Source organism: Leptodactylus fuscus, chromosome 6 (assembly GCF_031893055.1).
Source record: "Leptodactylus fuscus isolate aLepFus1 chromosome 6, aLepFus1.hap2, whole genome shotgun sequence".
Lineage (NCBI taxonomy): Eukaryota > Metazoa > Chordata > Amphibia > Anura > Leptodactylidae > Leptodactylus > Leptodactylus fuscus.
The window spans coordinates 29272247-29296438 of NC_134270.1; positions in this window are offsets into that span (position 1 = coordinate 29272247).

A 24192-nucleotide genomic window follows, 5' to 3' on the forward strand; every position below is an offset into this window, starting at 1 on the left:
AAATCCTAGTTATACCAGCGGGTGAAGGTGTGCGGGCGTACTGGGCCTAAAAATAGAAGTGATTTGCTCACTAAGTCATAATATGGGCTGATTTCATCAATACCAATTTCTGTCTAGTTACAGAATAAAAAGTCCATAGTGTGTACAGTGGGTACAACCAGTCTTTCATGCCGCACCGGGTAACCATTCTAAAGATGGGGACATTTTAATGGAATGATGTAGACGACATGGATTGGGATTCTGTCGTCTGTCAGAGGGGGAAGTGTTTGACACGTAATTGAAGGTATTGATTAATGTAGAACAAGCATGATCAGTAATGATGCTTGTCTGTGGAAATCAGAATCTAATAAGGAGTCCTGTCATGTCTGAGTTCAGGCCCAGACTAGACAACATACAGTAAGATGGCCTGTAGCTGTGGATCCGGTAACAAACACTGGCAAACAATTGTAAAGGTGAGCTGACAGCTATCATCAAACTAGCAGGGTGGCGGACATTACTGCTGCTACGGGTCCTAACAACTAACGCTAGGTTCACTATAGTATTCGAGTCTCCATAGGAGACTCCGTCCCAGATTCCGCTTAAAATTGGTGGAGAGAAAAGTCTTGCAAGGATTTTCTCTCTGCTGGTTTCAGTATAAAAACCCAACAGACCCCATTATAGTCATTGTAGTCTATGCAGACTCGAAGAACGGAAACCCGAATGCTAGTGTGAACCTACAGTACATTAAGAGGGACCCATTTCCACTAAGACCTGGGGTGCAATTGATAACTATGGATGATGCAAGGGGATGGGGAAAACTGAAGGCACCTCCACTGCTTTACTGAAACATCATAATGCCTGCATGTGACATCATAATTACTTTCTTTATATGCTGTGATGTCACAGTATACGCAGTGATCTTTTGTGTACTTTGACATCACTCTGTTTATTATCCCTATACTGTGACATCACTCTGTTTATTATCCTGGTACTATAATATTACTTTGTATATTATCCCTATACTATGACATCATGTATGCATTATTCCTGTGCCGGCACCGTAGCTCTTCACTGTCAGAAGGGCGTTGCTGACAGTCTGCCAGGAACGCCCCTCTTCACAGTAGCGTCTATTGCGCTGTACTGTGAGAGGGGGCATTCCTTACCGTCCAGCGATGACGATGAGTGGTGAGGAACGCCTCCCCTACTTCTGATAGTACTCGTCCATAGACAAGTACTGGGGGTGGGGTCCTCACCGCTCAGCATCATTGCTCGATGTAAGGAATGCCCCCTCTCACAGTACAGCGCAATAGACGTTACTGTGAGGAAGGGCGTTCCTGGCAGACTGTCAGCAACGCCCTTCTGACACTGAAGAACTACGGTACCGGCACCGATAGCTCTTCACTCGGGGTACAGAACGGGAAAGCCGATAGTGCACTGAATTCAGCACACTGTAGGCTTTCTAGTAGTGTATTACACTGCATGTGCCCGAGATCGTGAAAGGTCCTCTTTAATATTTAAAAAAATTACCTTTATGCAGCTTGTGTGGATTTCAATCCATGGTTATTGTTTGCTATATTGCTGTGTGGCACTAATATAAAATTCTTGCATGCATCTATTCATGCAACTCCATGTATTCCCATGAGGCGCAGCTGCTGCATTAGAAAACTCACATGTATGATCTTGTAGGTTGGTGGGAAGAATATGCAAATCTGTCTTCCATGATGTAATTAGGAAGTCAGTGCCTCAGTCATGCAGTCCAATAGAGGGCGCTCCCTGAGGATGTGCAAGTCTGTCTTCCATGATGTAATTAGGCCTCTGGGAAGGTCGGGCATGATGTTAAAGGGAGCGCACTCTATTGGGCTGCATGACTGAGACTCTGTCTTCCTAATTACATGATGGAAGACAGACTTGCACATCCTCAGGGAGCGCCCTCTATTGGACTGCATGACTGAGGCACTGACTTCCTAATTACATCATGGAAGACAGATTTGCATATTCTTCCCATGTTCCCTTGCACAGTGGAGCGCTAATGGCTTAATAAGACTCCACACACCTAAATGGTGGTCTCTCCCTATGGAGTGACGATATCCCCCTAACCTTGTAGGTTGGCACATGGAGTCAATCCCATGTACAGTACATAATTCAGTATGAGCTGGAATATGTAAAAAGATTTTTCTTTATTTTGTATTAATTTCAGAAGCATGCACTTACATTTTTGAATAAAATAAGTTTACAAACTGTGCCCCGAACGTTTCCTATAAAAACACGGTAAAGCAATAAAAAAAAGGTTTTCCTTTAGTTCTGTTGTGGTTATGGAATTTGACCATGTTAATGGAAAATTTACCCTATATCTGCTTAAACAATCTTAGCAATAGGTTTTTGAAACCTTAATTTTTTAATGAAAATGTTGCAAGAATTGCTCATATGGAAAATGGCAGCACAGGACAACCTGTAACAAATGGTGCTTGTCTGAGCTAGTTAAGTCAATGGGGCAAAACCGCATTGCGAAGGGCGTGCTTTGGTTTCAGAATAACCTGAAAACTCAGCATTTTTTTTAAATAACCTTACAGGAATAGGATTTTTAAAACATTCAATACGATAGTAAATCTGGATGCCTCAGTATTTTACCTCAGCAACGAAGATGTAGCAAAACCGATATGGGTAAAGTAACCTTTGGTTTTGGTGGCTCCATTTTTAACAGATAGGACACAGACTCTTTATGAGGCCCTATAGACAAGATCATGTTGATCCGAGTGGGGGCCATGAGACCTGGCCACAAAAATTAAGACATGTCCAACTAGGCCTCTTGCACACGACAGTGGTGTTTTTTGATGGATCTAATGTCCATTAAAAACAGGCAATATTATTATTATTGTTTATTTATATAGCGCCGTTAATTCCATGGTGATTTACATTGGGGGGTTTACATATAGTACACAAAATATACAAACACTACCGTCACACCACCATCTGAACAGTCTCTCCCCTCACCTTCTGTCTCTATCCCTCTTCCCTCATAGACTGTAAGCCCTCGCGGTCCGGGCCCTCTACCCCACTGTGCCAGTCAGTCATTGTTAGTATGTGTTTTGTACATTTGTGTATTGTATGTGAACCCTCAAATGAAAATCACCATGGAATTAATGGTGCTATATAAATAAACAATAATAATAATACTAACAATGACCGCCTGGCATAGTGGGATAGAGGGCCCTGCCCGCAAGGGCTTACAATCTATGAGGGTAAAAATATAACATCCGCCCAACATGGGACACGAACCCAAGACCTTGATATTAAAGAGTCTCATGTCCGGACATTGGATCCATGTGTCTGTGAAAATGGACAAAGATAGTGCAGGTCCAATAGAAACCACTGGTAGGTCAGTTTGTAACTCAGAATAATGGGTTGATATTAGAAATGAGCGAACAGTAAAATGTTCGAGGCTCGATATTCGTTTCGAGTAGCCCCTCAATATTCGACTACTCGAATCGAATATCGAACCCTATTATAGTCTATGGGGGGAAAATGCTCGTTTCAGGGGTAGGCAACATTCGATCAAATTATACTTACCAAGTCCATGAGTGAGGGTCGGGCTGGATCCTCTGAAAAGTCTTCTCCTTGATGCGTCCCCGCGGCGTCTTCTGGCTCTTCATTCACTCTGCCAGGCATCGGGCCTGGGCAGAGCTGACTGCGCATGCTCGCACTACAAGCGGACATGCGCAGTCGGCTCTGCCCAGGCCCGATGCCTGGCAGAGTGAATTCAGAGCCGGAAGATGCTGCGGGGAAGCTGCACGGAGAAGACTTCTAAAGGTAGGAGAAGAACCAGCATTGACTGGCCGACTGTATAGCATTCAGCCAATCAATGCTGGTTCTGCATCGAACTTTTACATTCGAACAGTGAGTGGTACTCGATTGAGTACGAGTATTTCGAATACCGTAGTATTCTATCGAATACCTACTCGATCGAGTACTACTCGCTCATCTCTAGTTGATATCTGAGTAGTGTCCATTAAAAAAAAAAAAATCATTGTTTGGATTAAGGAAAAAAAAAAAGCCCAATAAATTTCTTCAGAATTTTTAACGGTTTGTTAAAAACAGATGCAAAAGAGATGACATCCAGCCGTCAAAAACTGACAAATGGACACAGAAAGAATACAGAACGCCCATTAAACATGAACCGATTTGTCCGATTACTAACATCAAATTTTTTAGAGGGCTGAGGGAGCAAAAGTTGGGAATCCAGTGATATCTGGATCTCATAACGGAAGCCAAAAACATTCACGGTACCTGAATTTTTGAGGCGCCGTCCTTGCAATGGATTAAATGACAAGTGTAAAATATGATTTTGGTAGTTATTTGTCTCTGGAGAGATGGTGAAGAATCTCGTCATTTAATCTATTAGCTCTGATTTATAGCACCTTAATAACTGGACAGATTCTTCCGCCGACTGTAGTGGATTTACAGAGATTTATTTGCAAAATCTGCATATTAAATAGGCTGCCAAATCACCCTTAATGCGTTAGATGTAATCTATTTAAATATATCGGAATGCATTTAAATTACCACATAATGAGAAAATTGGAGATTCTGGGGCTGTTTACTGTTTAGGTAGGTGTAATAGGTTATTACTGAACATCAGGAAAAATCAAGAGTAACAGAAATACAAGCGCGTTTAATGAATACTTTACAATAAAATCTCATGTAGTGTTTTATGTGTCTTGTAACGTTGCGACTATCCATTTTATGTACCTGATAAGAACTTAAGTATGTATTTTATTAGAGCTTTTAGTAAACATGCTTAGGAATATTTTGATAATCTGGCAAACTCGATGACGGATGAGGTGCCAAATGATTGACTTTTCCGGGCCGTTAAACTTTCGATGGATCAGTTTTAGTGGATAGTCAATTTAGTTTCCTCCCCTAGAAACAGGTTTCCACCTCTGAGTCTTGCTGGAGCTTCCCAGCACTTATCTCACATTCCTTCTGGGTTTGGATGCTGAAAGTGCTGAAACTATCCGGGGATTTTTCTGGTAATCTGAAATGTTTTGTACGACAGCAGATTCAGCAGCAATGGGTGCTGGACGACATGATGTCTCCATCTAATACCGATTCTCCAAAATGTATAAAGAATTTTTTTTTATAGGGAAATGCCCTATGAGACAACCACCTAAAATTGCTATAAAATATAGACTACGGAAAGAGCGGTCCTTAGAAAGAAGAGGCCATTGTATACAGATGAAAATATGGAGAACTAAAAATTTGTTGCAGAAGAATCTGGTCTTGGTGGTGGTGGCGGCGGTGCTGTCAACATGGAGAGGTTTCACTGCAAATGAGTCATCCCAGGGTAATTCACACTTGGTGGATCAGCTGCAGATTTTATCAATGTATTTGCACAGGTAGACTCTGTAACAGGACGGAGGGATAGATTTTACAGTTTTCAACCAAATGCTACAGAATTCTAATGTTCAGAAAAACAAGCATACTGCAGATTCTGAATTCACTTTATCGTTCTCTTGAGTATTTGTTCCAGGTTTTTTCCTTTTTTCCACTTTCAATCCATAGTGGGTATACATAACAGTCTACAACAAAATCCAGATGTTTCTGAGGCCCCACGTTGCAGAAATACAGATTTTTTTGTTGCTGATTTTGCTGCGGTTTATTTTTTTGACCAAAGGCAAGAATGGCTACAAAAGGAATTGGAAAGATATATTGGAAGTTCTCATACTTCTCCCTTCTGCTCAGTCCACTCCTGGCTTTGGCTCAAAAAACCACAGCAAAATCTGCAATGTTTACGTAACTTGGGGCCACAGCCTGAAAGGCCTCTACCAAACCAAATGACAACACCTCAGATGTTTGGTAAAACTATAGGATTGTCTAAGGATATGTTCACATGGCAGAATTTGGTACTGAATTTCATGTCAAAATCAGCTCCAAATTCTACCTGACTCCAGCCTCCATTCATTTTATTGGCAGTCAGATGCTGATATTTTTCCTCCGTTAGTAGAAAAATAAGGGTCATGCTGGATCCTCTGGCATATTCTGCCTGATAACTACCATTGAAGTGAAAGGAAGGCAGAAAATACCACCTGGCGCGTGTGGAATTTGACACAGATTTTGACTAGGAATATGATATGGAAACTGGGCGGAAAAATTCAGCTTCAAATTTCCACCGTATTAGTATTAGAACAACTTCTAATACTCCATTAAATAGATGCTATTTACACAGTCCAGTCATATTAATGTGACCACCGCCTCAACTTTAAATTACCAATCTAAGAAGGCACGTGTCATCAGCCATCTGGGTGCACTCATCATTGTGGAAGGCACGATGAATCAACACAAGTATGCATCTATCCTTGCGGACCATATTCACTCCTTTTTTTTCCTCAGGATGATGGCATCTACCAGCAGGACAATGTGTCATAAAGCTCGCAGTGTATGCGCCTGGTTCGAGGAGCACCAGGATGAGTTTACCGTACTCCCTTGGCCAGCAAATTCCCTGGACTTGAACCCAATCGAGAATCTGTGGGATCACCTCGATCGGGTTGTTCACGCCATGGATGCTCAACCACGTAACCTAGCGCAACTGACCATGGCACTGGAGTTGGCATGGCTCAACATCCCAGTGAACATCATCACAACATCCCCTCTCTTCCTGCACGTCTCACAGCGGTCCGCTCTGCCAAAGGTGCTTATTCTGGATTTTGACAGGTGGTCACATTAATGTGACTGGACTGTGTATATACTACTGGATAGCCCGGTGAAAGTACCAACACCTCTGAATTGCAACAGGTAACGTCTCTGTGTTAGAAAGAACGTGCACTAAAGTTAGATTTGCAACCTATTGTTCCTAAACTATAATGGATTGTTATGAAACAAAGTCAAGGCCTTTTCCCCACCGAAACTTTTTGTATGACCCCCATTGTGTTCTATTTTCTTGTGGCTCTATGTTGCAAGGAGACATGTCGCTAGAAGCCATGAGCTCTGACAGATTCAAGTTCAAAGAGAAACCAATTCCCATGTTGTAAGTGGAATTCCAGGTCATGCGTGAAACCGTCAGTTTGAGGATGGAAGGAGCTCAGCCGATGGGGATCAGACCTGTACCAGGCTCACTGGCTCTCGGTTCTGCTCTGTTTTTCATCACTCCCACTCTATCCCATTTACAGCCCTACTGAACTGCTTACTCCACACCTTACCTACTTTCCAAGTACCTTGCTTAAAGTAGAAGAACCCATGGGATTGGCTAGGAATAACTTGTAAAACTTTAATGTAGTTGGCGCAGTGGCTTCAGCTGGTGTTAAAAAAATAGTGCATGCACCCACCATAGCTAGTGATTGACAGATTAGCGTGATATGGAATGCAGGAAGAAACAACTTTTGCACAGAGCGGATCTGATGTCTATCTGACTTCATGCTTTCCATTAACGTACAGAATGGTGCAAATGTTTTAGGTATGTGTGGCGAAATACTGCAAAGTAGGAATGCTTCCCATAATAGAATATAATAGAACAATGCTTTAAAATAGAAGGGTTAATAGTTTATTTGTGTCAATTAACAAAACGAAGTGAACAAAAGAGAAATCTAAATCCCATCAATATTTGGAGTGACCTTTGCCCTTTGCCTTCTATCAATTCTTTTCGATACACTCAGAGTTTATGATGGAACTGGGCAGGGAGGTTGTTCCCACCATCTTGGAGGACTAAGCACAGATCTTCTGTGGATGTAGGTTTGCTCCAATCCTTCTGTCTCTTCATGTAATCCCAGATGGACTGGATGATGTTGAGATCAGTGGTCTGCAGGGACCCTATCATCACTTCCAGGACTCCTTCTAAAACTTTCGCAGACTTCTGTATACTTGAAGGATTTGTTTCACACAGACAACCTCTTTTCCATTTTGCCAAGGGAAGTTTCAAGTCATTTCCTCATTTTCCTCTTTTCCATTTTGCCAAGGGAGGTTTCAAGTCATTTGTTCTACTTTACGCTGTTGAAAATTATGTTATTTGTGCAATAATAAGTAGAGATGAGCGAACACTAAAATGTTCGAAATTCGATTCGAACAGCCGCTCACTGTTCGAGTGTTCGAACGGGTTTCGAACCCCATTATAGTCTATGGGGAACATATACTCGTTAAGGGGGAAACCCAAATCCGTGTCTGGAGGGTCACCAAGTCCACTATGACACCCCAGGAAATGATACCAACACCCTGGAATGACACTGGGACAGCAGGGGAAGCATGTCTGGGGGCATAAAAGTCACTTTATTTCATGGAAATCCCTGTCAGCTTGCGATTTTCGCAAGCTAACTTTTTCCCATAGGAATGCATTGGACAGCGCTGATTGGCCAGAGTACGGAATTTGACCAATCAGCGCTGGCTCTGCTGGAGGAGGCGGAGTCTAAGATCGCTCCACACCAGTCTCCATTCAGGTTCGACCTTAGACTCCGCCTCCTCCGGCAGAGCCAGCGCTGATTGGCCGAAGGCTGGCCAATGCATTCCTATGGGAATGCAGAGACTTAGCAGTGTTGAGCCAGTTCTGCTCAACTACACCGTGTGCCGGTCAGCCCATCAGATGTAGCAGAGCCGAGGGTGCACTAGAACCCTTATGCACACTCGGCTCTGCTACATCAGATTTGAAATCCACTATTCGTCTAAAATGGAGGTCACCTGATTTCGGCAGCCAATGACTTTTTCTGATTTTTTTCAATGCCTCCGGTGTCGTAGTTCCTGTCCCACCTCCCCTGCGCTGTTATTGGTGCAAAAAAAAGTGCCAGGGAAGGTGGGAGGGGAATCGAATTTTTTTGGAGTTTGCCACGTGATGTTCGATTCGAATCGAACACATCGAACAGCCTGATATCCGATCGAACATGTGTTCGATAGAACACTGTTCGCTCATCTCTAATATTAAGCAATTTTTTGTTGTTTTGTTCACTACTTTTCAAAAGTGACAGGAAAAATTGTCACGGCTTGTTTGGAGAAGGATTCCAGCAGACCAAGAGATTTACTTAAATCTGCCCCAGAAATAGAAGATGTAGATTTCAAACCCCAGTTCTCATAATTGGTGGGGCTCAATGATGGAATCCACCTTGGTGGTACAAATTGGTGATACCTTGCTGTGACTGGACAACCCCTTTAAATAAATTAGTAGCATTCTTAAAACTAATACCTATATCGATACAGCTGTGGTATATTGCTTCACATCATGTCTGCAAAGAGGTTTATTTTCTGTTTAAAAGTGGGTCTGGTAAATAGAGTGTAATTTGCGCTAAATTTATTATTGTCATGTGCGAGTTTTGTGCATAAAAATTCTGTCCTGAAGTAAGCCAACCAAGATGGAAAAGAGAGAGCCAACCAAGATGGAAAAGAGAGAGCCAACCAAGAGTGGCCTAAAAGAGGGAACGTGTCTGACATCTGGCAAGGTGTACCCTAATCTATAACACACTATGCACCATTACAATACATTTGACTTAATTTAAGTTTACACGACCTATCAGACAGTGTTAGTAATTGTGGGCCAATGTTTGACAGTCCTAGGGAATCACGAGAACTGGCTACAAATATGACTTCAGTACGGCATATAAAGTGTATTCCTGCTATTAAAGTGACAAGTAAGCCAATAACATTTACAGCACTCCCTATGCGCTAGTAATACGCAGAACTATCATCTTCCACATTAGGCCTCATTCATACAACTCGCCTCATGTCTATTCCTCAAATGCACATTTGGTTGTATTTTCTCGTAGAAGTCAAATTCCCCTTAACCACTTCAGTACCGGGCCAATTTGTGGTCCAGGACCCGACACATTTTCGGGTTTTTTTGTATGTGCAGTTTTGAGACCTGTAACATTTTTCTCGTATGTCTCATTCAACTAATTTTTGCGCCTTTTTTCAGGGACACATAGGGCTTTATTTTTATGTTGTTTTTATTTTCGAATGTATTTTAATTTTTTTTAATACCCAGGAAAATATAAACATAATAGGAGGGAAATTGTGTCTGGTTTTCACTTTATTATTTTTTTTTTTATTTAATAACACAAAGTGCTACTGAAAAACTTTATAAAATAGTTTTTCCTCTCCGTTACGGTAATTTTTATTTTGTATGGTGTCGTTGGGGGTGGGGCTATAACCTTTAATAACAGTGTTTTAGTAGAGTATTATTTTATTTATTTTTAATTATTTTATTTTAATTTTTTTCAACTTTTTATTTTATATATATATATATATATATATATATATATATATATATATATATATTTTTTTTTTTTTTTTTTTTCAGATTGTGTTCCCATAAGGTCATAAGAGACCTTTGGGGACATCTGATCACTTTTTTTTGTTAGGGAGGCTGATTTCCTTTGCAACTGAGGCTGCTACATTTAGCCTCAGTTGAAGGAATCTAGCCTCCTGCACACTGTTCTTTACACTTACAGAGCTGATCTGGGTCCTGTAGAACCCAGCAGCACTTGTAAGACACTGAGCCCGGCGGATTACGTGACCGCCGGGTCAGAGGGCGGCCACATCATGGCAGCGCCTATAGCCGTGTATACAGCGCTCATTGAGCGCTGTATACACAGCTATCGAGAAGGCAGGGAAGGGAATAAACCTTCCCTGCCATCCATCTGGGAGCTCCGGCTGAAGTTACAGCTGGCTCCCAGTATCAGCAGCTGCACAATCTCCGTGCAGCTGCTGTGTTCTGTACCAGTACGTCCTGTCAGAACTAGGCAACCACTTCCCGGACGTTTATAGTCTATGGGCGGTCCGGAAGTGGTCAAAACAGGGTTGTGGGACAGTAACTAGTTTTAAAAACAGGGTCAGGATGACATAAAAATAAAGAATCAATACCTACTTTAATGATCTTCCCATTCGCCCACTGCAAAGTATCTTGAGTCGTGTTGTGAAGGTTCCCAACTTTGTTAGTCTCTGTCTCTCTTGACACTTTTCAGCCAGTACCTCACTGGGGTAGGCCATTGTGGTCAGTGACTGGGTGAGCGGTCATTTCCAGTGCAAGAGTAAGATGGGTGAACGGACTTGTATCGAGCCGAGCACAACCTGACTATTCCACATTGATCTGTTTTTTTACAAAATTTTTCACTTATGGGCCTGGTCTGTGCTCTTCAGGTAATGTCGTGCACCCAGGGTCACCGATGAGGCCTGTGATTGGGCCACCAGTGGTCACAAGGGCACACTGAGCATCATGACCTTGGTATGCCCATATCACTACTGTAGCCCAATCTCAGGCATCAATGGTGACCCCAGGCACATGACATCACCATGGAGGTGGAGAGAGAGCACTGGAAGCCCAAAAGAGCTAAGTGTGTATGAGTGAGTATGAATGTATTTTTTACACCTCCCCTTGACTTCCACCTATTATACTCTGGAGGTCCATGGGAGGCAAAGGGGTTGTCTGTGTTACAGCAAGGATAGGAAGTAACTTATTGATGGGGACGCCATCATTGGGATCCCTAGTAATCACAAGATCTGGGGTGTTTTGCCCCCACATTATGAATATAATGTTCTCTCTGTACCTTTCACTGGGCCAGGAGATGGCCAGGACACTGCACTTGGCTATCTCCGGAGGCTCTATTGAAATAAATGGAGCGGCATATGCTTTCTGGTCACCTGCTCCATTCAGCAAAACATACCAGTTCCTGTGATTGGTGGGGGTCCCAATGACGAGACCCTCCCTGATCAGCAAATAATGAAATGGTGGTCATTTGCTGTGATCAGACAACCCCTTCCATTGAATTAATGGTATCCTAACAATAATTTAATCCCACCATTGATACATATTTAGACTAATACTGATACAGACATGGAATGTTGTTTTAGGCAATGTCTGCAAAGAACTAAAGGCCTCTCCCTACTCTCCAGGGTATATAATAATGGGACAGGCACTATGGGCTCAGTATTTTTGCCCGCAGGCTTGATATGACTGAGGGATGGATAGAAGAATAAATATAGACAGCTAGATTTTGGACATGTAGGAAGAGTGACAACTATGTCTGTGTGAGAAGAGGAAATGCAAAATTTGATAGTGAAATGGCTACTCAGTAACAATAAGATGTCCAGGAGAAATAAATGGTCTAATGATGGTTTGATGTGAACAAATGTGGCGAGGTTCTTAATAAATCCTACCAGGTTTCCTTCTAGGTTGAAGTATATTTGACAACAAGACGTGTTGTAGACTGTGCTTCTCCTCTCACCCATAACATTGGAGCCCCTACCGAAAAAGGTGAAAACAGTAACAGATGTGAAGAGAACCTAACTTTGTTTTGGGAGACTTTTTTTTCAGCGCTGAAATTCCACACTAAATTCCTCACCATTTTCCTCCATGTGAATGGACCCTTTGGGATGAGAGCAATGGACATCAACGGTAATAAAGTGACTGCTGCAGACGGAGCACATACTTGGACCTGAGTTACCCGAAATGAAACAAATCCTGAGAGGTTCGCCCATCTATAATTAACAGTAGACAGGAAGTGGAGACCAGTGCGGGAAACGGGAAGTTTCGGAACAGGAACAGCAGGGCTCAATGAGCATTCTGACCTAGTTGGTAACTATTCAGACATGGCCCTGGAAAATATACAAGAATATGCAGCCTGTTACTTTCATCCATATTTATGTCTGTATACGATTTCGTAATTGAAGTTGCAAAGATATCTACATAATAAACATGGCGATAAAACAATCTGTAGAGACCCGTACATTGTATATTGTGTGATTATATCAGAGGTCTAAGCTGCTTCTTTCTCTGCGACCTCTCTCCCTCATGCTGGACTGCTTTTGCTATTATTCCTCTATTGTGGGAATCTGTCTTCCATGATGTAATTAGGAAGTCAGTGCCTCAGTATGTGCACACCAATAGAGGGGGCTCGCTGAGGATGTGCAAGTCTGTCTTCCATGATGTAATTAGGAAGACAGAGCCTCAGCCATGCACCCCTATAGGGGGAGCTCCCTTTAACATCATGCCTGACCTTCCAGAGGCTTTGTGTTTGCATTGATGCTGGGATTTTACCAGGTTCAGTATCTCAACCGAGGACGGCCGTTTCAATGTGTTTGCATCTCTTCAGCCCAGTGTAGAGAGTACTGACCTGGTAGAGGTGAGAGGCTATAGACAGGGTCGGGGGGATATCGTCACTTCATAGGGAGAGACCACCTCGGTCCTCGGTTGAGATACTGAAACTGGTAAAATCCCAGCATCATTGCCAACACAAGGTCAGGCATGATGTTAAAGGGAGCGCCCCCTATAGGGGTGCATGGCTGAGGTTCTGTCTTCCTAATTACATCATGGAAGACAGACTTGCACATCCTCAGCTAGCGCCCTCTATTGGTGTGTACATACTGAGGCACTGTCTTCCTAATTACATCATGGAAGACAGATTTGCATATTCTTCCCATGATCCCTTGCACAGTGGAGTGCTAAAGGCTTAATAAGACTACACACACCTATATGGTGGTGTCTCCCTATGGAGTGACGATATCCCCCATTCCTCTATTGTCTAATAGATATCTAGTAAGTCGTATCAAGAATAGAAAAATTATAAAATACAGAAAACTAGAAAACCTCCGACAATAAAAATTATTATTTAAGGAAAGACGGAATTTGCTTTCTCCTGTAACCCACAGTTAAGAAACTATTTTGTTTTTGTAAAAAAAAAAAAAAAATGAAAAAAACAAACAATTTTTCAAGTTACAAAAATTATTTTTAACGTAACATACCTGAATTTTTTTTACATTTTTACAAAATGTGTAGCAATAAAATACAAGGCCATTACTGTTTGTAACATCCATTTGTCCAACTTCATTGGTCTTTTATTTGACCCAACCCACCAATTTGCTTTTAATAGACATCAAGCATTTGGACGGACGTCAAAAATTAAAACTTGTTGACCTGTAATAGGTCCTTCGAGCCAGGAAAATGACCAAAAACAGGGCTGCAAAGTTACTCTAGATTCACATGTATGTCAGAGTCCCTGTGGTAGACTCTGCTGCAGATTCCGAACATCAGAGAGCCCAGCTAAAGTGTGAACCAAGCCTTATGGAGATTTTAACAAATCTCATCCACACGCTTTGAAAACATGTCACTGTTCCATATGGAAGTGAAAATTTGTCACAAATTGGGGGCGAAACTGATTTTTTTCCATTCAGTTTTTGTCTTATATTGTTAATACAGAAAGATTGCTATTTCAAATTTAGGCTGAAGCCCCTCGTTGCAGCGTTTTACAATACCGGCAAAGTGGATGGGATTCTGGCTAATTCCATTCACACATTCTAGAAATATATCAGTTAGCACTACAGCCTTGCAGCACTGGAGTCCTGGGTTCGAATCCCGCCAGGAACAACATCTGCAAGGAGTTTGTATGTTCTCCCCATGTTTGCATGGATTTTCTCCCATTCTACAAAACCATACTGAAAGGAAAAAAAAACAAACATGTACATTGAAAGCCCTATATGGGGCTCACAATCTACATTTGAAAAAAATAAAAATATCTGCAGCAGAAAAGCCGCTTTTTGAAAAACGCCCACGTTTTGGAAAATCACAGTATGTCAATGATACCTGCAGAAATTCTGGTGTTTTCCGTATAACAGGGGCAGAAAGTCCACAAAGGAAAACTCTCTGAAAATGCAATGAAAAACACTGTGGAAAAAAAACAAAACGAGATATTAATGTGTTTATGGACATGCAAATGAGCCTGTAAGTGCAATGAGGGCGGACCTAGTTTGCCAGATTTACCTATAGACAGCTGTCAATCAGACAGACTGAAAATATAATCTATAATCTATAAAAAGATGATTATATCTGAGTTGCTTCCTGAGCTTGAGTCCACAAAGGTGTGTTATTGCTGCTTTTAAAGGGATTTCTCCCTAACACGTAGAAATAGCCTTAAGAAATTCTATGCTATTCTTCTCCTACCTGTAGGGCTAGTTCACATGTGGGGCGCCCGCGCGGGTTTTGACACAGAGAGAGAGGCGGCGAGCCGCCTCTCTCTCTGGTCAAAACCCGCCTGCCACGACCATCGCAGTCGCGGCTTTCCCCTCCTATGTCGGCTCATTCATTTGAGGAAGGCTACCGCCTGAAGAAAGGACATGTTGCTTCTTTTCTCCGCTAGCAACAGCCCGCCGCTAGAGGAAAAAAGAAGCCCGGCGGTCTGCATAGACCACCATTGTAAAGGGGCGGATTTTAAAGCGAAATCCGCTGTAAAAATCTGCCCCTTTGTTCACGTGTGAACGAGCCCTTAGATGTCTTCTCTGCGCCGCCATTCGGTAGAAATCCCAGTTTTCTTTGGTATGCAAATGAGTTCCTTTGCAGCACTGGAGGCGGTCCTGAATGCTCAAACAGCACTGGGGGCGTCCCCAATGCTGTGAGAGAAATCTCCAGCGCCACCTCTGTCTTCGTCTGGAACAGCCTCTCTCCGCGTCTTCTTCCGGCACTGGGTTCAAACTTCTACACATGCACAGTCGGCTCTGCCATCAGGCCCCGGGCAGAGCCGACTGTATGCCCACAACCATTTTCTTAAGGCTATACCTATGTTTTTGTGAGAAAAAATGTAATTTTGTAATTTTAATGATAGAATCCCTTTAAAGGCACCTGTATAGCACAATTATTGGTCTATCCATAAATCAATATATCTGTGTATAGCAGATATTACCATTCCAATGAAAATATTTTGTTAAATTGATTTGTTTGAGAGATGACAACTATTTATCAGCACGAGAAATGAGGTCAGAGTGGTTGTCACTTCTTATGTCATACACCTATACTATTCTGAGAAAAACTCAAGAAAAAGTTTGCTTTTTGTATTTGTATCAGGGGAATTCTAGCAAAACATTGAACTACACAATGGACCATTTCGCTTTACATTTTCATACCTTCCCATTTATCTGTTAGGGTCCATTCACACAGAGTATTTTGGCGCTGATTATGGCGTGGAATCCGCATCAGAATCAGCGTAGAATAAAACGCCTCCCATTGAAGTCAATGGGAGGCTTTTTTTTCCAGGCTGATTCTGATGCAGATTCCGTGCCATAATCAGCGCCAAAATACTCCGTGTGAATGAACCCTTACACGAATTAAAGAAGACCTGTGGCTTCTCTGCGGTGCAACTATATTGTTGAATTACTTGGGGTACATTTACTAACAACAATCTTCATAACCCCAGAGTCAGTGTCCTCCAATGTGCACCCTTTGCCGGGTCATGTGCCTGGAGAATTGTAGTTCAGCTCATAGCTGGCGTACATTTCCCACATCATTTATGTTAAATGACCATGAATCTGTTGAGGCCAATGGCCTCGCCCCCTTTCTGTCCATGCCACTCCGATTTTCAGAAGTAATTTGCAAAAAACACAGAAAACATAATAAATTTACCCCAAGAAAAATATTACAGGTTATGGATTTTAGATTTTTGGCAAAGACAAGGGAATTTTTTGCCTTCACATTGGCCAGTTGACATCAACCTCATTGAGTTTTTTTTTTCCTTCCTTTGGATCAACACTGTAGGGGATTGTAGGGTTATAGGTTGGATTTGATGGACTGATGTCTTCCTCCAACTTCATCTACTATGTTACTATGAGCTCTCCTGAAAAGTCTTGTAAGTAATGGCATTCCTCATGAACTAACAATTCTGGAGTATCTTTTCTTGACATTTTACCCTTCCTCTGCTATTCCTCCTGCAAATGTATGAATACATTGACAACCAAGTTTTACCAGTTGGTGGTGTTTATACATACATAGTCGGACATATTGTAATCAGTGCTGACAATGTTAGATTGGGTAGGAACGTACCCCCTTGACAAGGGGAATAGTGACAAAAGCTTCAGGATTCCTATATTATGGTCAATAGAAGTTTCATAAAACAAAAATATCAGGAGCACTGACAGGTCCTCTTATGTCTGGAATGCCTTCTAGATACATCTACATTCATTCAGAGTTAAACCAAAAGACTTGGCTTCTTGATAACTTATATAATACCCAATCCGTTACCCTTCTACATAACAAGTGCACAGATTTACATCTTCCTTAGAATAAAAGGAAAATCTTATAGTCAATGCTAATGTATCCTATATCTAGGTAATAAACAACAGATCATGGAACCCAGAAATAACTCTTTATAGCCAAATATTGGACCCCCTACATTTCCTATATGAGACTGGTCAAATATTTGGAGAGAGATTGTGAGATTTTATATAAAGATAGACCTAGTCATAAAATAAACCCGGGCCGCGTAACTTGTGTCGTTCCACCTGCATTATTCTTGGCACCGATCTTTAATGCTACCGCGTCTGTACCCTAGCCTACGAGTTAGTGACGGGGAAGTGGCTTTGGAATATTTTTTTATTGGGTTTAAGTCGGTGGAAGAAGATAAATTGTGTTATCTTGACCGCTGCCAATCCCTCATCCGCACACGAGGTAACAGAATCTGGCTGCTGGATCCCAGGACTGCATTGTTCGGATTTAATAATTAATGTGCAGTTAATTGAGGCTTTTACTGAACTGACACAGGATGAAAGCAAAACCTGCCTGTCTGGATCCGATGCGTCCCTGGGAACAAGTTCACTGTGTTCCCTTGGCGTCTCTCTCCCCTGGGGAGGGAGGGTCATAGAGCAGCGTTGTGTGTGTGCTATGACAGGCTCACCACATCCGGAACCTGGAGGTGGTGGTCAGGGAGGCATACGGTTACACACTTACTAAAACATGATGAGCCCACGAAGCTTCCAGTGCTCTACCGGAGCCAATAAAAATGTTTCAGATAATGACAGATATTAACGCTAGCTTTAGGGTACAAATAAAAAGAAAAAAATAATGTCACTCGACAAGAAAAAAAAATCTTGCCGAGTAGAACAAATCAATCTCTCATGCAAGAAAATCCATCTTTTAGATCTGAAAATAAATATTTAATGCACTTTATAGATTCATATTAGATTAGATCAAGATTTACCCGTAAAATACATCTTTAGAATTTCCATGGCTTCAATTGTAAAGCTTGCCAGAGACAAAAGCTAGTTAAAGCCATCTTCCCGCCTCCTCCAGAAACCTATGTATATACCTATCCCTCTCATCTAGATGTCTATGGTATTTCTTGGATGATAAACAACTGCAAGATCCATCTATCAATGCTTACCCTGCTGACAATATTAAGACTGGGTGAGCTTAAAGGGTCATGCACATGGCCATAATATGGTTCAGTTTTTTCTATAGTCATGAAAAGGTTAAGTTCACACTGCCATTATGCAATGACATCACAGGATGAGAGCAACAGATATTAGATGGTAGATGTAGATATACATGGAACCCCCTCCATCAGGGGTCTGTCTGCATTCACTCCATTGTAAAAAATATGATGGAAACTTTCTTACATCATGTTTTTTACTTTTTAAAGTTGTGCATGCAGGACTTTCTTCCATTGCAAAAGTAATAAATATGACATACATACAGTGTAATAATATACATGAGTGTCATTGGGAATGGATATCAATGTCATCATCATCTATAGTTAATGCTAGAGATGAGCGAGTAGTACTCGATCGAGTAGGTATTCGATTGAATACTACGGTATTCGAAATACTCGTACTCGATCGAGTACCACTCGCTGTTCGAATGTAAAAGTTCGATGTAGAACCAGCATTGATTGGCCGAATGCTATACAGTCGGCCAATCAACGCTGGTTCTTCTCCTACCTTTAGAAGTCTTCTCCGTGCAGCTTCCCCGCGGCGTCTTCCGGCTCTGAATTCACTTTGCCAGGCATCAGGCCTGGGCAGAGCCGACTGCGCATGTCCACTTGTAGTGCGGGCATGCGCAGTCGGCTCTTCCCAGGCCCAATGCTTGGCAGAGTGAATTCAGAGCCGGAAGATGCCGCGGGGACGCTGCAAGGAGAAGACTTCTCGGAGGCTCCAGCCTGACCCTCACTCGTGGACTTGATAAGTATAATTTGATCGAACGTTGCCCCCCCCTGAAACGAGCATTTTCCCCCTAAGAACCATAGGGTTCGATATTCGATTCGAGTAGTCGAATATTGACGGGCTACTCGAAACAAATATCGAACCTCGAACATTTTACTGTTCGCTCATCTCTAGTTAATGCCCATCTCTGTCATTCTATGATGAGTGACAGCAACGGACATTAATGGTAGTGGACAAGCCAAAGTCCAGACCTCAACCCGATTGAAATGCTGTGACAGGAGGCTTCAATTTTGTGGAGTAAATAATTTAAAAAAAAAGTGAAATCTGTGAGTTGTTTTGCATCTGAGGTTGGATTTACTTAATTTTAAGACTTTTTCTAAGACGCAGAATTATTATTATTATTATTATTATTGTTATATGACTTGTCCAACTCCTTTTTTTGTTGATGACCTATCCTCGGGATAGTTCATCCATAAGAGATCAGTGGGAGTCCATATCTCAGGACCCCTGTTGGTCTGCTATTTGAAGAGGTCATAGTGCTTGTACTTGTGCCATGACCTCTTGACTATTTATATTGCACGCTTGTTTGTTTCATAGCCACTATGCAATGTATATACAACCTCATCCTAAAAAAGTAAATGCCGGCCAGCAATCTAAGTAGTGAAGAGGTCAAGGTGCTCACAGAAGTGACATGGCCCCTTCAAACATCTGATCATCAGGGATCACAGGTGTCGGATCACTACCGATCTCTTATTGATGACCTGTCCTGAAGATCATCCACTATAAGGAGTTGGGCAGTCCCTTTAAGTGTTTACTACTTCTGGGTGTAGGGTCTGTGTACCTGTACAATAAGCACATTGCACATTGCACATTGTTACTTGGATTTTGTATGACTATAAAAACAAAACCCAATAAAAAATATTGGAAAAAATAACAAAGTCTATAGAGAAAAATGAACACCAAAGAGTTTTATGCAATTACACCAGAATACTGGCCCATACATAGTGACCAATCTCCTTCTATGTATGGAAATTCAGACTTTTCTATTAAATTACAACAAAAATACATAAGCCTAAGAAGATTTTCCCATTCCATGTTGTTTCCCAATGCATGTTGTTAAGATAAGGCATAAAGCTAAAGCCAATGCAGTCAATATTCCAAATCTTATGCAATGGGTGAATTCCATGGCAAGACTGAATAACACTTCCCAGAATGTGTGTATATTAAGCGTATATTCAGATGTAGAGGTTGGGCTGCAGTTCTTGCTGTGTGGCCGAAAACTGTGCAGCAAAAATTGAAAGCAGGCTAAGCACATGTTCCTGTGTGTAAAGGGTACTTGACGTGTCAAAGTGACATGGAAGTCATTTTAATAGGTGGAGGTCCAGGTGCTGATCGCTAAAACAAAAGGAAAGAAGCACTCAGCTGAGGACTAGGACCTTTTGTTTTTGTTCTGCTTTCTATGCAAAGTCAATTGTACATTGTATGGATTGGTAAAAAGCCCATAGGCTTTCTATGAATCTGTATACTGCATATTTGCCAAGCAGAAAAGAAGGGGCTTACTTCTGCCCCCTTTGTTTTAATGATTGGTGGAGGTCTTAGTACCCCGTCTCCTGCCGATTAAAATATCTGACATGTCACAAAAACATGTCAGAAGTGTGTTACAATAATAGGTAGCCTATAATGGTTTGGATGTCTGTAGAAATACTGCATATGAAGCAGCTTATTCCTGTTGTATTGGACTATTAACAATCTAACTCTAATGAGACTGGCAGCCTCAGGATTTGGGCACAAGGTTCATTTTGGACAGGTTTATATATTTGACAAGATCAGTGGTCATCTGTGACAAACTGGGTAGGTGAGCCTGGTTTTTAACTGGAGATGCAATTGAGAGTACCCAAAGTCAGTGGGCAAATAAGTAGACACCAATATGAGTGACAGAAAGGCCACTGGGTATAAATGGCAACCAATACGACAAGCACTACAAGGTACAGGTCAAGATAAAAAAAAGGCGTGCAAAATGGGTCAAAACTGGCAAGTTTGGAGAGAAGAAAGACCAAAGGCATACAAAAGGTGTGTACATAGACATATATACACAGTCCAGTCACATTAATGTGACCACCTGTTAAAATCCCGAATAATCACCTTTGGCAGAGCGGACCGCTGCGAGACGTGCAGGAAGAGAGGGGATGTTGTGATGATGATCACTGGGATGTTGAGCCATGCCGACTCCAGTGCCGTGTCCAGCTGTGCTAGGTTACGCGGTTGAGCATCCATGGCACAAACAACCGGATCAAGGTGATCCCACAGATTCTCGATTGGGTTCAAGTCTGGGGAATTTGCTGGCAAAGGGAGTATGGTAAACTCATCCTGGTGCTCCTCAAACCACACACGTACACTGCGAGCTTTATGACACGTCGCATTGTCCTGCTGGTAGATGCCATCATCCTGAGGAAAAACAATTCACATGTAGGGGTGAACATGGTCCGCAAGGATAGATGCATACCTGTGTTGATCCATTGTGCCTTCCACAATGATGAGTGCACCCAGATGGCTGATGACACGTGCCTTCTGCCATTGGTTATTTAATGTTGACGTCAAAAGTAGGCGGTGGTCACATTAATATGACTGGACTGTGTAAAAGATGCACATTGCAATGTGGAGATGAGAAAGATACCACTGTGCCCTGTAACTGAGGAGGCAACAGAGTTGCCTTTCTGTTCTTTATTAGAGATGAGCGAACACTAAAATGTTCGAGGTTCGAAATTCGATTCGAACAGCCGCTCAATGTTCGTGTGTTCGAACGGGTTTCGAACCCCATTATAGTCTATGGGGAACAGATACTCGTTAAGGGGGAAACCCAAATCCGTGTCTGGAGGGTCACCAAGTCCACTATGACACCCCAGGAAATGATGCCAACACCTCTGGAATGACACTGGGACAGCAGGGGAAGCATGTCTGGGGGCATCTAACACACCAAAGACCCTCTATTACCCCAACATCACAGCCTAACAACTACACACTTTACACACTCAATACCACCTCTCTGACAGTAGGAAAACACCTTGAAACATGTGTATTTGGCACTTGCAGTGAGGAGAGCTTGTCACCAGCAGTGAATTTGGCCCTTGTAGTAAGTTGAGGTTGGCACCAACATTTGTTTTGAAAATCAGGGTGGATTGAGCCTCTAACCAGCAGAGTTTGGGCAAATTCATGGTGGAGGGAGCCTCTAAAAACCCCAGTTTGGACCAATTCATGGTGGAGGGAGACTCTAAAAACCCCAGTTTGGACCAATTCATGGTGGAGGGAGCCTCTAAAAACCCCAGTTTGGACCAATTCATGGTGGAGGGAGCCTCTAACCAGCCCAGTTTGGGCAAATTCATGGTGGAGGGAGCCTCTAACCAGCCCAGTTTGGACCAATTAATGGTGGAGGGAGCCTCTAACCAGCCCAGTTTGGACCAATTAATGGTGGAGGGAGCCTCTAACCACCCCAGTTTGGACCAATTCATGGTGGAGGGAGCCTCTAACCAGCCCAGTTTGGACCAATTCATGGTGGAGGGAGCCTCTAAAAAACCCAGTTTGGACCAATTCATGGTGGAGGGAGCCTCTAAACAGCCCAGTTTGGGCAAATTCATGGTGGAGGGAGCCTCTAACCACCCCAGTTTGGACCAATTCATGGTGGAGGGAGCCTCTAAACAGCCAAGTTTGGACCAATTCATGGTGAAGGGAGCCTCTAAAAACCCGTTTGGACCAATTCATGGTGGAGGGAGCCTCTAACCAGCCCAGTTTGGGCAAATTCATGGTGGAGGGAGCCTCTAAACAGCCCAGTTTGGGCAAATTCATGGTGGAGGGAGCCTCTAACCAGCCCAGTTTGGACCAATTCATGGTGGAGGGAGCCTCTAACCAGCCCAGTTTGGGCAAATTCATGGTGGAGGGAGCCTCTAAACAGCCCAGTTTGGGCAAATTCATGGTGGAGGGAGCCTCTAACCAGCCCAGTTTGGACCAATTCATGGTGGAGGGAGCCTCTAACCAGCCCAGTTTGGGCAAATTCATGGTGGAGGGAGCCTCTAAACAGCCCAGTTTGGGCAAATTCATGGTGGAGGGAGCCTCTAACCAGCCCAGTTTGGACCAATTAATGGTGGAGGGAGCCTCTAAACAGCCAAGTTTTGGGAAATTCATGGTGGAGGGAGCCTCTAACCAGCCCAGTTTGGACCAATTCATGGTGGAGGGAGCCTCTAACCAGCCCAGTTTGGACCAATTCATGGTGGAGGGAGCCTCTAAACAGCCCAGTTTGGGCAAATTCATGGTGGAGGGAGCCTCTAAAAAACCCAGTTTGGACCAATTCATGGTGGAGGGAGCCTCTAATTAGCCCAGTTTGGACCAATTAATTGTGGAGGGAGCCTCTAACCAGCCCAGTTTGGACCAATTAATGGTGGAGGGAGCCTCTAACCACCCCAGTTTGGGCAAATTCATGGTGGAGGGAGCCTCTAACCAGCCCAGTTTGGACCAATTAATGGTGGAGGGAGCCTCTAAACAGCCAAGTTTTGGGAAATTCATGGTGGAGGGAGCCTCTAACCAGCCCAGTTTGGACCAATTCATGGTGGAGGGAGCCTCTAAACAGCCCAGTTTGGGCAAATTCATGGTGGAGGGAGCCTCTAACCAGCCAAGTTTGGACCAATTCATGGTGAAGGGAGCCTCTAAAAACCCGTTTGGACCAATTCATGGTGGAGGGAGCCTCTAACCAGCCCAGTTTGGGCAAATTCATGGTGGAGGGAGCCTCTAAACAGCCCAGTTTGGGCAAATTCATGGTGGAGGGAGCCTCTAACCAGCCCAGTTTGGACCAATTCATGGTGGAGGGAGCCTCTAACCAGCCCAGTTTGGGCAAATTCATGGTGGAGGGAGCCTCTAAACAGCCCAGTTTGGGCAAATTCATGGTGGAGGGAGCCTCTAACCAGCCCAGTTTGGACCAATTAATGGTGGAGGGAGCCTCTAACCAGCCCAGTTTGGGCAAATTCATGGTGGAGGGAGCCTCTAAACAGCCCAGTTTGGGCAAATTCATGGTGGAGGGAGCCTCTAACCAGCCCAGTTTGGACCAATTCATGGTGGAGGGAGCCTCTAACCAGCCCAGTTTGGGCAAATTCATGGTGGAGGGAGCCTCTAAACAGCCCAGTTTGGGCAAATTCATGGTGGAGGGAGCCTCTAACCAGCCCAGTTTGGACCAATTAATGGTGGAGGGAGCCTCTAAACAGCCAAGTTTTGGGAAATTCATGGTGGAGGGAGCCTCTAACCAGCCCAGTTTGGACCAATTCATGGTGGAGGGAGCCTCTAAAC